General features: G+C 36.7%; 1 protein-coding gene and 1 long non-coding RNA gene across 2 annotated transcripts in view; one reads left to right on the forward strand and one right to left on the reverse strand.

The window, feature by feature from the left end:
- The window catches only part of LOC149962761 (uncharacterized), a 221415-nt gene that overhangs the window by 128618 nt on the left and 77499 nt on the right, over positions 1-15298 (reverse strand). The window lies entirely within an intron of this gene.
- LOC149962773 (uncharacterized) lies at positions 366-11101 on the forward strand. Its single transcript, XR_016480045.1, has 2 exons — positions 366-475; positions 10808-11101. It is a non-coding gene; the product is annotated as an uncharacterized LOC149962773 (long non-coding RNA).

Here is a 15298-nt window from a genome sequence, read left to right on the forward strand (position 1 = left end):
TAAAAAGTTTTTTACCCATGAGACCTTTTCGAAACTGTTTTCTTTTCTTTTCTTTTTCTTTTCTTTTTTCTTCACTCTAAAATTGTTATTTTTAGTTTTTTCAAAAGTCACGTAACTTGACTTACTCGACTTTCGCTCTCAGGTAGCGAAACGGTGTCTGAGCCACTGCACTGCTTATTAAGACACACCGAGAAAAGGTAGCCTTACCACAACACCACGTTCCAAGCACGTCCGTCGCAAAGACGACACCACAAACGAATCTAATTCCTTCAATTTCATCATAAATTAGCACTCACGCCAAAACCGGAGAATATTCGAGATAAATGCACCGTGAAATCGCAAAGTTTACCCTCGGTACATGTATATAAAACGGATCACTTCAGTCACTAGTGCTGTGAACACGGAATCATGTACTCAATCAAGTTCTTACTGGTGCTCTTGCTGTCGCTGATGGTGCTACAGACTGCCGTGTCATGTAAGTCACTAACCTTATTTTTATTAATAATTATTTCATGGCTTCGGATATTTGTGGCTTCGGATATTTGTGGCTCCAATTGTTAATTGTATTCCGTAACAAATCCTTTGAGGTAATATTCCCTTTAATAAGAGAATCAAAGGAGAGTCAAAGACTTGCGGTTACGGTCGACGTGTCGTTTCTGTACCGATAGTTTGTGGGTTAAATGTTGAAAGGACTTGTTTATGTTTCAAATTTATATTTATCTTAATTTTAGCTGCCAATATGTTTACTCGCGCCACCTCATAAGCATTATAACCATTAAAAATCGCTAGGTGACTTGGGTCCAAGGTGGTGCCAAAGGGTATTAGCCATAGAGTATACCGGTGCTTCAAACGAATCAAAAGCCTAGTACACCGGTGGTCTCATCAGAATGCCCTGACAGGTGACATCCATGGGCAGTAGCACCCTACTACTGACGGTTTCACCCTCGACGCCAGATACTCAACCCAACAAAAGGCTCGGATAGAGTGGATGCATCGCTAGCCTAAGCCCATACAGTAACCCACTCACATAGAGTGGAAGGCTATTAGCGAAGCTTGTGAACACTTTTCATACGCAATGTCGTGTTTTCGAGGCTTGAAGTAAACAAGTTGGCATGAAGTTAATGTAAAATATCCGAATAAAAGTATATATTTAAAAAAAATGTAAAAACAACACCATCGCTCTTCGGACTATATTTATTCACGCCTCAAAAACAACTCAGCCCGTTAGGATTAATGTTTCATGCGCTTCCAAAGGGCCTTCCACTCTATGTGAGTGGTTTACTCTATGGTATTAGCCTAGCTGATAATTATTATTATTTATAATTAGATTCGCCATGGTAAAGGCTAGCTTTTTAATAAAATTTTTAGCTTCAAATGAATTGCAACAGATTGGGTTTCAAATGGTACAATTGGAATAACGTATGGCTGATTGCGAAAAATATGGACCATCTCTTTAACAAATTTCGAAGAATAATTATGTTCAAAGTATAAGTATATAATTAATGATCATTCAAAGATATTAATACAAAAGTAAAATGTAAGATTGAAAAATAAAGAAATTAACTCCAGAAGACCTCAGTGTTAAATTATATTGAGATACTTAGGATAATCCCAAAAATCGATTTATCGCCATAACCGGCCACACGATATTTGCTTTCCACGTATTCGAAAATATATGAATATTTTACCGATGTCAAGCTTTGACTAATTTGGAATGCGATATCCCGATGTTACCAATATTTGAACTGACAGAGTTGGTCAAAAGGTATTTCGCAATTGCACATATATTATGCGTTTTGCGAGGTGGAACATCTGCTAATGAAACAATAGAACAGCTATTGTAGGCTTTAAAAAGTTTTATAACTAAGCGCTATAGAAATTATCTGGTAAACAGAGCCAATATTCTTAAGAGGCATTTAAAGTTTATCTTAAAAAATTCCATATAAATTACTTAAAAATGTTCTCAAGAATTCTTTCTAAGGAACACTACAACGTACATTTCGCCCATAGTATTGTCGTCAAGGATAACGGTTTGAATCTGTTTGAAAATGTAGTGTAGGTACATGCCAGTCCACTGATTACTGCGTTTGTACTGGAGAAACGAGGTCTACTAATAGTGTGGACTGCATGTGTTGGTATGTCTCTGTGTTTGTGCTGTGATTGTGCTGTCTTTCTAAGTTTATCACCACCTCCGACTTCGTTCAGGTAGGGGTCGAAAACTGGGTTTCGGCTCAGGCTAACGGAGAGGGTCCAGGCAACATCTGGTGCCTCGGAGGATTGGGTAGCCTGCTGTGGGGCGGCGGGTCTCGTTATGAGGCGCTGTGACCCTGTTTCCCGGCCTTTGGAGCCACAAGGGGATCCCCGGGGCCACCTGTGCCGAGTTACGTGGGCTGCAGTGTGCCCGTCGTCCCCCTTTAGGAGCCTTTTCTGAAAGGCTTGGGCATAGAGGGGAAGGCCCTATGGAAGCGCATGAAACATTAATCCTAGCGGGCCAACCTGTTTTCGAGGCGTGAATAAAAATTGTCCGCAGAGCGATGGGGTTGTTTTACATTTTTTAGAGTATAAACTAAAGCCCAGTTCACACTATACAATTAATTGGGCCACCTAAATGTATCCAACTAATTGTAATCAAGAAAATTGCATAGTGTGAACAGAAATAATTGGAACCATTGTTACAATATTTCTGTTCACACTATACAATTTTCTTGCTTACAATTAATTGGATACAATTAAGTGGCCCAATTAATTGTATAGTGTGAACTGAGCTTTACTTTTTTATCCAGATAAAATACATTACCTTTAGCCCAACTTGTTAATTTCACGGCTCGAAAACAAGGCGTTACGTACGTAAAGTGTTCACAAGTTTCGCTGATAGCCTTCCACTTAGGAGCAACAAACACAGCACCCCCACACGGGGAACGCAACCAGTCAAAAGTGCATTTTTTTGTGTAAATTTATCATTAGTTAGACCAAAGAATTTAGACCCCAGGAATGGAAAGAAAAACCGTTAATGTCTCGGTTTCGAGTTGACGGGAGAGCTTCCGGCTAGGCGAATCAATAGAACCGGAAATAAGCCTGTCAACCTAGGTATGCCTTTGGAGGCTAGGGACAAGCAAATTATACTAGGTGGAGCTGCAGTTTCCATTCCTGGGGTCTAAATTCTTTGGTTAGACGCTTTAACGCCTGCTGCCGTGGGAAGGGGAAAATTCGGAAATTGTCTTCTTCCTTTTTGTTAAACGTTCAGCGTAAAGGTTCGTCCAATGAAATTTGTACACTACATTGCGTTAGTGTGTTTAAAGGCTAGCTGCATTCTCCTTGGGTAGCGGCTGTTGCGTTTGTTGCTCCTAGCTTCCACTCTATGTGAGTGGGTTACTCTATGGGCTTGGGCATCCACTCTCTATCCAACAGTGCGAGACGTGTAAGCTAGTTACATCATTGCTGCGCGTTTTGTCGGGATGAGTGTCTTTCGTCGAGGGTGAGACCGTCAGTAGTAGGGTTTTGTCACCTGTCCAGGCATTCTGATGAGACCACCGGTGTAGTAGGCTTTTTGATTCGCTTGGAACACCGGTATATAAATTTTCTTTCTCTTTTTGTAATTGTGCTAAATAATAATCAACTAAGATAATACCCAAGGAACCACGATGGCTTGTGAACCAGTGACTTGCGTAGCGAATTACCGGTGGCCAGGTTAAATTGGAGCCGTGGAAAGCCTTTCAAGCCAACATCTCCCTACACTTACTATAAATGTTAGCGTCAACAATTTTTTATGAAAAGGGGAAACTCTACGTAGGAGGAAAGGTTCCGAGTTTTCACCCATGCCAAAAGCTGGGATTGAACCCGGCTCCTCTAACCGCGAGGCTACCGATTCACCTTTCCACATGTGTGATAATGTAGCTCGTGCGAGTGTTAGTGTGTTTGTGCCATATCTCTATGGTTGTGCGGCACGTGCAGGTGTCTGTGCGTGTGCTGAGCGTGTTCTGGGCGTGCCAGTGTCTCTTTGACTGCGCTGCACGTCCAGAAAATATTTCGAATTCTTTTGAAAATAAAGTGTAGTGCGTGACAACACATGTTGGCTCGTGTGAAGAGGCATTAAAGCAATTGGCGGCTCTATCATTGCCCCCTGTATTATGAAAAGGCCCCTGTTATTAATGAATCTATCCGATTCTTCGAAAAATGCGACTTAACTGGTGAGCATGGTGCCATCTATTTATGCCAAGGAAGCTAAAATTCAAAATAGCCAAATGAGAACGTCGTCAGAGAGCCATTGTAGTCTTTTGTAGATAATTATATTTAGACAACTTATACTCTATTTAGTGGGCTTTAACTTAAATTATATATCCCATGTAAAAATATTGTTTATAATTGCTGTAATTTATGTTATTGACCAATTTACAAACGATCCAATCAACGCGAGGGATACCTGTAAATACCGCCTTTTGGATTTCGACGCTAGCGACATCTATGGAAAAAAAGAGCTACTTCACGTCGAGCCGCCACTTGCTTTAACATTTTGGCAATAATCAGGCCCTGTTTAATTTAGTGTCATACATTTCGACCACTACTAACTAGCGACATCTATTGAAAAAAGAGCCACTTGATTTAAGCTTTTCCCAAAAAGAAACATTCCTTGCCAACGTCCCCAATTAATGCCCGGCCAATGGCATTTGTGGTTTCCTTCAGATGAGTGTGACTTTGCAAAATGGAAAGAATGCTACAATTTTTGCAGCTCTTTCGAAAAAATAATAAAGATGTGCTACATCGACCTTTTTGAAGTGATGCAATGCGTCTGCTGATGCCTTGGGAGCCATTCTACGAGGCGACCCAATTTGAAAACGCGAAATGTAACCCAAAACTAAATTTTGTACTACAAAATCAAAATTAAATATTTTAACCGATATCAGTACCGTTTGTTTTTTGAGTTTATTGAGGTAAATGTTTTAATTTAATACCGTAGTTGGATACTTCAGGGACGAGGTATATTATAATATTAGAAATCGTTGGTCCGGGCGAGGGGCAGGTCACTTCCTTGATTAACGACGCACCCCTCGAAAGATTAAATCCAATTTAATCGTGATTATTTTGATTAAATTCAATTTAATAACGATTTTGTTGATTAAATCACGTTTAATCAGGATTAGAATGTTTAAATCTGATTTAATTATGAATAAATAATGAAATCTGATTAAAATGATTAAATCCTGATTGAAACGATTAAATCACGATTAGTATGATTAAATAGCGATTAGAAATTAGAACGAGAATCAGAATGATTATATTCATGATTGGAATGTTTAAAATTGTGCGTGATTAGAACGAGCGGATTAGAATAATTTTATATGAAAAAAGGTAGTTTCTGATGTTTTCGGATGTTTTAAATAAAATGTGATTAAATTTGATTAAAAAGATTAGATCCTGATTTAAAATGATTAAATCCTGATTTAAAATGATTAAATCCTGATTTAAAATGATTTAATCCTGTTTTAAAATTATTAAATTCTGTTTTAAAATGATTAAATCCTGATCAGAATTATTAAAATCCGGTCATATCGTGATTTGATTTTTTAATCTTGATTACCCTGATTTAATCATTTTACTGTGATTAAGACGCACCCAAAATGGAAGTGGCCTGCCCCTCGGGTCCGGGCTACAGAAAGTTTACAAGTGTTTTCCCCCTTTATCGAAGTACGGACCGTGCTATCTCTTTCGCGAATTGCAAACTATTCTCGAAAATTACAATAGACAGAATTAAATTATTAAAATTGTGGTTTAATAACGATTGTGTTTTTGCTTCGTCAGGTGGCGTGGTAGCTATTTCTACGGTATGTTCCCATTTATCCCAATTTGACCTTCTCCCAAAGTTATCAGTTCTCCCAAAAACATAGTGTCCCATTTGTCCCAATTCCATTTTTCCGAACCGGAGTTCATTTAACCCAAAAATATGTATTCCCATTTTTCCCAACGATCAAGTTTCCCAAAAAAATGTGGATTCCCCTTTCTCCCAATCATTATTTTCCAAATATATGGTAATTGCGCGGTTTTAGGTTAGGTTAGGTTAGGTTTACCATATTCATAGTACTGTGGTGAACATTTTATAACTTGAGAGTATAATTTGGGCAAAATTTGATGTACTTGCATATTAAAATAAAACTTAGATTCATGTTTATACCAAGTGTAATTTTGGGACAAATGGGATTTGGGATAACTATTTTGGGACAAATGGGATTTGGGATAACTATTTTGGGACAAATGGGATTTGGGATAACTATTTTGGGACAAATGGGATTTGGGATAACTATTTTGGGACAAATGGGATTGGGATACATATGATTGTGGGAAATGGGATTGGGAGAAATGGGATTGGGAGAACTATTTTGGGCGAAATGGCGGTAAACCATTTCTACGACGGACTGGTTAGCACTTTCGCCTCGCAGCAAGATGAGCCGGGTTCGATCCCAGCTTGTGGCACTGGGTGAAAACTCGGAACTACTCCTTCCGCGTTGAGTTTGCAAGTTCTCTCCCCACTGGTTTAAGGGGTTTTCCCCCGAGATCTTCGGTTTCCCCTTCCATAAAAACTTGTTGAGGTTAACGGTAATAGTTAGTGTAGGGAGCTGTTGGCTCGCGTGGCATGCAGGGCTTGCCACCACCCTCCTACGCATTGTAACCCGGCCACCTGAATTAATGGCTTCAAAAGTCGCTCGACGACTTAGGCCTAAGGTGGTGCCTTGGGTATTAGCCTAGCTGATTATTATTATAATTAACGAATAAATCGAAGGTCTTACGAAAGAAAAAATCACAACACCAGTTCGAAAATCCCAAAATCTAAACAAAAATCAGTTCTCAAAATCGGCTTAAAAAAGGGAACCAACGTGAAAATCGTACTTTTTGAAAATCTCAAAATTAAATTAAGAATTTTCGAAATAGCTTTCATATTAAAAATCCCGAACACATCGAAGCAGTTACTTTAAAATTTTAAAATTATTTATCATCCGAATTAATATAGCATTAACCTTAAAGGTTTTACGTTTTGTAACCCTCCTCGACTCAAAATTTGTTTTATTTCATATAATATTTAAAGGTCTCTAAAACTACAGCGTTTTTTTTAAAGTGAAATGACCCTCGAAATTGCCTATTAATTTATTTATCTAGTACTACTAAACATACCCGTTTGAAAATGATGACATAGGAATTGAATTTTAAAGTTATAATAGCAAGTGGAGTAGTAACGTCTGGATACTCATATTTACGTTTGATAATTTGAGCGATTAAATAAGCAAAATGTTTTAAAGACGCATGCCGGTAATGAATCCTAACTGCCTTTGCACACTGTTCTATGATGACAGCGATTTCACTTGAGACGTTTCTCGGATTTATCGGCGTATTAACCATTATCGATATTGTTGTTTACATTTAAATGTAAATAACCTAGTCTGCATCTAGGAGCAACAAACACAAGGAGAACGCAGCTAGCCTTTAAACACGCGAACGCAGTGTGGTGTACAAATTTCATTGGACGAGCCCATAGATAAAATAACTTCGTATATAGATAGGAAACTTCATGTTGTAGAAGTGACGCCAAAATTTTGGCCGACATCTGGTGGTGGCACCCGTATAATATTATTTGGTGAAGTTCGCACTACACGAAGTCCGTACTAGAACCTTGGTGTAACGCAATCCCAATTGCAAAGGCTTAAGCGAGCTATATTAAAAGTACTTTTTTTCTTGAACTGAGAGCAAATAGCATTCAGTAATGATTTCCAGTTTGTTTTAAACGCTATTTCTTGTATATTTGAGGACATTTACCTTTATTCACAAAACTCCGACCTCAAATTCCTCGAAACTTTCTACGCTCTTGAGGCAATCTCGTGAGAGTCAGTTTGCCCCATTGAAGTTTCCTATCTATATACGAAGTTATTTTATCTATGGACGAGCCTTTACGCTGAACGTTTTACGGGCGGGCGGGAAGACAATTTCCGAATTTCCCCCTTCCGACGTCAGCCGGCGCTAAAGCGTCTAACCAATGAAAACCGTACGCAAGAAAATGCACAAATTTTGACGGGTAACGTTGTCCTTGTGTGGGGTGCTGCGTTTGTTGCTCCTAGGTCTGCATGTACACGATGTCTCAAAAAAATAGTTGTTTCGAATTTGTTTGAAATGTAGTGTAGTGCGTGACGACACATGTTGGCTAGTGTGAAGAGGCATTATAGCAAGTGGCGGCTCTATCATTGCCACCTGAATTATGAAAAGGCCTCTGTTATTAGAGATGGCCATGAATCTATCCGATTCTTCGAAAAACGCGAATTTACTGGAGAGCATAGAGTAACCCACTCACATATAGCGAAACTTGTGAACACTTTTCGTACGCCTCGTTTTGTTTTCGAGGCCTGAAATTAACAAGTTGGCCTTAAGGTAATGTACAATATCTGGATAAAAAACTAAAAAAGTCAGATTTTACTCAAAAATATGTAAAAACAACACCATCGCTAATCGGACTATATTTATTCACGTATCGCAAACAAATTGGCCCGTTAAGATTAATGGTGAATAGGGCCTTCCCCTCTATGTGAGTGGGTTACTCTATGAATGCGTCTTTACTGGAGAGCGTGGTGCCATCTATTATTGGCAAAGGAAGCTAAAATTAAAAATGGCCAAATTATAACGTCGTCAGAGAGTCAGTGTAGCGTATTATAGTTCGACAACTTATACTCTATTTAGTAGCTTTAAGCTAAATTATATATCCCATGTAAATATATTGTTTATAATTGCTGTTATTGACAAATTTATAAACGATCCAATCAACGCCAGTTAGACAACTTATACTCTATTTAGTGGACTTAAACCTAAATTATATATCCCGTGTAAAAATGTTGTTTATAATTGCTGTAATATATGTTATTGACCAATTTACAATCGATCCAATCAACGCGAGGGGTACCTGTAAGTACTGCCTTTTTGATTTCGCGCTAGCGACATCTATTGAAAAAAGAGCTATTTCACGACGAGCCGACGCTTGCTTTAACATTGTGGCAATAACCGGGCCCTGTTAATTTAGTTTGATAAATTTCAACCACTACTTACAGGGCCGGATTAACCAATAGGCCGAATAGGCCAGGGCCTAGGGCACCAAGTCTACATGGGGCACCAAGAGGGTTGGAAAAAATAAAAGTACAAAACTTTAATCATTTGCTTTTCACAAAATATTTTACGGAGTTATTTTAGTAAATGCATCCACCCCTATGAACCAAAAACGTTTGATTGTCACATTATCTGACGGACTGCCGTCTAGCCCCTGACGACATACGAAATCTGGCAGCAAAATGAATTTTCCTTCCATTTCTCAATTATAAATTGAGGAAGCGCCTAGCTCGATTCGCTCGCTATTGAAAGGGGGCACCAAAATTAACTTGGGCCTAGGGCCCCATAAAGTCTTAATCCGGCCCTGACTACTTACTATTTCAACACCATTTTCTTCAAAAATTTCATCGTTAGCAATGAAATACAAACGTTTTCGCCCTTTTCGGTTTTCTGCTCCAGAAAAGAAAATTAACCGCCATTTTCCAAAACACCGTAGACTGAAAGCGGACGGTTCAACCAAATTCTACATCCACGCTCAGCGACTACAAATTTTAAAACACTGCGCTTTTTAGTCGTTGAGCTCTCTCTAAATTGTTTCCAACGGACGGGCAACGTGACATCAAAACCGGAAACGCGGAAAAGCGTGCAGTACGATTCCGTACTCAACGCTGAGTCCGTATATTTGTTAATAGACCTTTCCATAAAATGTTCGTGACGGTCAGAGGGCGAAGAAAAACTGTTTTTGCAAGGATGATTTAGATCAACGTTATAAATATTACTCCTTGTTTTTACTCTTACTTGACTCTTGAGCTCGATATGTCGTCTGCTCGCGAACTAAAGCTTATCATTTCATAGACAGCCACAGTCTCCACATTAGTGTATCAGGTAAAGACTGTGGTTTATCATAAAATACTAGCTAATAAATATCTAAGTATTAACAATACTTTCACCGAGTTGATATGAGTATTGCAATAATAATTCATTTAATAGACGCATTCACATATTGCCTACAGGGAAATATTCAAAAAGGGGCGAAATCCACCCGAGGTACCTTCCTATTTAATAATGTTTGAGGAAATGGCGACACTATAAAGTTTATGAAAAATGAACTTTTTTAAAAAGTTATTAATTAATTACTAAATTATTTTACTTTAAATTCTTATTAAAAATATATAATTTTTGTAATTTAAATTAACAATTAATTTTAACAGTAGTTAAAATATATATGGCACTATAATACAATTTAATAATATCCATTCAGGGAAGAGAATTTTGTATTTTAAATCTCGACAAAACCGTTCTCCACTAAAATCTGAAAACTTTCAACCAATCGTTGAAAATCAAAATTATGACGTCATGTTGCTATCAGAGCGCCATCTACTAACAAATAACGCCATCACCACGCTACCTCGGATGAATTTTACCCCTTTAAAGTCGTCTTTGCCCGTTAAATTTTGTAAATCGATCTATTAGTATCGAAAATGAATTAAAATCAGTTTGAACTCCAAAGTCACCAAGCCAAACCCGAGTAAAATGTTTGGGGAAATCTTACCGGAAAACGGAAAAAGTACAGCCAACTTATTATTTCGTTTTAGCGAAATTGGTGGTGGGTGACGTAGAAAAAAACGGTGAAAGCACGTAGAAATATTTCATGGAAAGGCCAATTTTTAAAATCTGAAAATTGCGTGTATTGTTTAATGCCAAGAAATTAAAACTTTTTAATGTTTATTTGCAGCTTTTTCATGCAGTCGGGTTGACTTCTCGAGATGCGTCAAGTTCTGCGCACAGTCGTCTTTAAGCGTCTTGAATTGCTCCAAGAAATATTGGGAAACGTACGAATCGATGAATTGCGAGTGCAACATTGTAAATGATCTAGAAGAGCATTCCGTCAAAATTATCAGGAACATGCCAGACACGCCAATCGAAGTATTCGATATAGACGAATAAGCAATTCTTGTTCAAATGTCGATCTTACAAGAAAAAACATTCTTGTCTTAATTAATGATTAAAAATAAACTAAAAAACACGATTTTTAGATTGGCTTATTTTATTTAAGGCGCTTAAAGCCAGTGTCGGCTCCACGTGAAGTAGTTAACCTACATTTTGACCCATAAGGCGGTACTTATAGGTACCCCTCGCGTTGATTGGATCGTTTGTAAATTGGTCAATAACATAAATTACAAAAATTATAAACAATAGTCTTACACGGGATGCATAATTTAAGTTAAAGCCCAATAAATAGAGTTTAAGTTGTCCAACGATAATACTCTACAATGGCTCTCTGACGACGTTATTGTTTGGCTATTTTGAATTTTAGCTTCCTTTGCCATAAATAGATGGCACCACGCTCTCTAGTAAAGTTGCGTGTTTTGAAGAATCGGATATATTCATGGCCATCTCTAATAATAGTGGTCTTTTCATAATACAGGTGGCAATGAAAGATTGCTTAAGGTTGACCAATAAATTCACATATCGGCCACCAGATTTGAAAACCGCTACGGCTGATTGGCGCTAGTTACGTTAACAACTTCCTTTAAGAGCTTTTTTTATTTTAAATTGTCAAGAAAAAATTAATATCGTCACCGATGACGTCATTTTGAATTTCTTCTCCATCGTCATAGAAAGTAAGAATCCCGAAGTTTATAGCAAAACAGTTTTTGAAGCCGGTAGGTGGCTGTAAAAATATTGAAACACGCTTATTAAAAACTAAATTCGTGTAGCGGCTGAAGCAGTGCTTTTGCTACGTCTAGGGCTCGTGGTTTCAATAAGAATTTTTTTCTATAGTAGGGGTTAGTCTGAAATGTAAATTTACCTTATTTAGTTCATAAAGAGTGTTAAAACAGAAAATTGGTATTAAATTAATTAGAATTGGGTGATTTAAAACTTGATTGGTACGAGTTATTAGTAAGTTTTTTAATTTCTTCAAATTTGATAGGGTTTAGCTATACTATCCCTTTTAAATATGGACTAATCTATTTTTTCGCGTATTTTATCACACTTCGCAGAGTTCATAGGTGGTTTCTTCTAACTTAACTTATCGTATATACTTTTCTCCACCACACTCCCCCATTTTCGGCTTTCCGTTGCTATGCAACGCGTTTTGAAATTTTTAATGTTTAGGCTTAGTTTCTCTTTTAGATTTGACAGTCGCCAGCCAGATTTCCCGCACGGTACTGATGAGTTCCAAATAGAACGAAACCGGTCTACCGTTGGAATTTCTGGCTATTTTATTTAGTTTTTATGTAGTTTATTACTCGAAGATCTATTTGATCCGAGATTCGCGTTTTTTGTTTGCTTGAAGACCTATTGGTACGAGTTATTAGTAAGTTTTTTAATTTCATCAAATTTGTTTGGGCTTTAGCTATATTATCCCTTTTAATTATGGACTAATCTACTTATTCGCGTATTTTATCACACTTCGCAGAGTCCATAGGTGGTTTCTTCTAACTTAACTGATTTTAAACTTGCAAGTTAAGTTAATTATGGAATAACTATAAAAGTTGATAATTACTTTTTATATCATTCAAATTCAACTAATTCCAAATCTGCATAAACACTTTGAAATTATTTCGTAAATTTAACTTAAGTTAAATTAAGTTCATAATCATGAAGTTCTTTATTTATTAATTTAATATATGTTTTGTCCATTGTAAACATTTTGGTTGTTGCGAAGTTATTTTTTAAATTTATAAATTAATAATAATAATAATTCGAATATTATATTTCATAAATATAAATACATCCGATATTTAATATAACATATTTAAATTATTTTTCATTTTTTGTAAGTCATTATTATATTGAATGCTGTTATCAAATTTATTTAAATACAGTCACACATACGGGGTTAGAATTGCCCAAAATGAGTTCCCTCTCAATCTCATAGTTCAAGTTCAAGTTCAAGTTCAAGTTTTTTATTGACAATCTGATATATTTTTTATATATAAGGTATTCAAGGGCCAAGTCAATGAGCGACTTATAGCAATGGTGTGCTTTTTACAATTTGTAGAGTATAAACTGACTTTTTTATCCAGATATTGTACATTACCTTTAGGCCAACTTGTTTATTAAACGCCTCAAAAACAAGACGTTGCGTACGAAAAGTGTTCACAATTTCCGCTTATATGTGAGTGGTTTACTCTGTGGCGGTCCGCTTATCGAAAATCGACCTATCCGGTATAGATCTCAAATTGAATGGAGTTTGAAAATACCACATCTCGATCGAGAACGATATCGTAACAGATTTTGAGATTAGTCTTCAACAGGTCGTTTTCTACCCAAATATTTGGTTCAAAACCGTCTAGCCAACATAAAAACATTATCAATACAATTGCAAATTTCCAAACAACATTTGAATAAGTGAGTTTAAGCAACAAGCGCTTGAACGTAAGAGTGTAGGCGTTCACGATGTTTTCTACGCGTTTGGAATAGTTCATTTCGAAATCCCCCTTAATCCCGCCCTCGCTTAAGCTGTCTAATACAATAGTCCGTAATCGTAAACTGTCCAACGTAGCTCTACGCAGAGCCTACTGTATCTAATTTTCCCCCGAGACAGGCTAGCGCACGCCTCGAGGCCCCCTGACGGAGGTTGCGAGTCACGTTCCAACAGTTTGTCATCTTAATTTTACGAAAACAAATGGCCGACATTTTCCGGCTTCCCGAGGTTTCTTTTTTTAAAAAGGAACTTTAGCGGAAACTAAAATCAACAAAACGTAACAAGAATCACTAATCATTGCCTATTAGTCAAATAACTAAAATTCATCCCCGACCTAACTTGGTAGCATTACCAAAAGCGCTGTTATCGATAAAGGCCTTAGCGGTTACTTTCCACTAAGGTTGGATTCTGAGTAAAGACTCTAAGCCTCGGCATATTCAATGGACGCCCTCTGGGACCCGTTAATGCAACTATTTTGTAACAAGTGACGACGCCTTGTCAAACGTATTTTTCGGCTTTTGCTAAGATGTTCTCGCTAAACTTCCCCTTTAATTAATCTACACATTTTAATTATTATTTCGTAGTATATTAATGATTAGGGCTTTAAATTTTATTAATATTAATAAACTGTTTTACAGCCTTTTTATTTTGTATTTTTAAGTATTTAAAAGGGGAAATTATAATTTTTAAATTTCACTAATTTGGGAGTTATATTTTTTTAATAATTTTTGTGCTTGTAGGTGATAGTAATTCCGAAGTATTTATTTACAAAATGAGCATTTAAATTAAAAACTATATTAAATTAATTAATCAATTAATTTTGACAAAAGTAATATGACAATAAGCAAAGACTATCTATATCATTACAATTATGGTTATTTATATTTTTCATATAAATTTAACTTCAAAATAAGCTTTTTTTAATACCAATTCGATTTTCAAACATGTGTAAATTTAACAGCAACTCGCCACTTCGCTTTCAAAATACTTTGAAAATTTTCGACAAAATGTGAAGTAGTTCTTTTTTCAATAGATGTCGCTAGCGTTGAAATAAAAAAGGCGGTACTTATAGGTACCCCTCGCGTTGATTGGATCGTTTGTAAATTGGTCAATAACATAAATTACGGCAATTATAAACAATATTTTAACACTGGATATATCATTTAGGTTAAAGCCCAAATAGAGTATAAGTTGTCTTAGTATAATACTCTACAATGGCTCTCTGACGACGTTTTCACTTGGCTATTTTGATTTTTAGCTTCCTTGGCCATTAATAGATGTCACCACGCTCTCCAGTAAATTCGTTCCAGTAAATGGCCATCTCTAATACAGGTGGCAATGATAGACCCGCCACTTGCTTAAATATAACTTTTCCATTTGAAATGGGGCTGATTTAAATTAGGATTTTAGATTAAGTGTTATTTTCAATGCATTTTTAATTTATTTTAGTCAATGACACTTGATTAGGAAATCGTAATATCTTTGAAATTCAAAGTTTTGAAGGTACATGTTTATGAAATTTTTAATCTACGATCATAAATATTTATCACATGATATTGACCTAAATTTTGCTAAAAGCTATAAAACTAGCTGATAAGATTTTTGTGGCAATTGGTGCCAATGTTGGTGAAAGCCTTGGGCTTAAAGCCCCATTTTCGTGTTCGCTGTTAGCGGATAAAAATCGTCCAAATTCGCTTCCGCCACTCGCAAGCGTGAAAATAAAGCTAAACTATCTGTTTGAAATAGATCGACGCGAAAAAGTGTATAGCGGAAGCGGATTTTGACGATTTT

The sequence above is a fragment of the Leiobunum rupestre genome, chromosome 1 (assembly GCF_980474605.1).
Source record: "Leiobunum rupestre chromosome 1, qqLeiRupe1.1.hap1, whole genome shotgun sequence".
Lineage (NCBI taxonomy): Eukaryota > Metazoa > Arthropoda > Arachnida > Opiliones > Sclerosomatidae > Leiobunum > Leiobunum rupestre.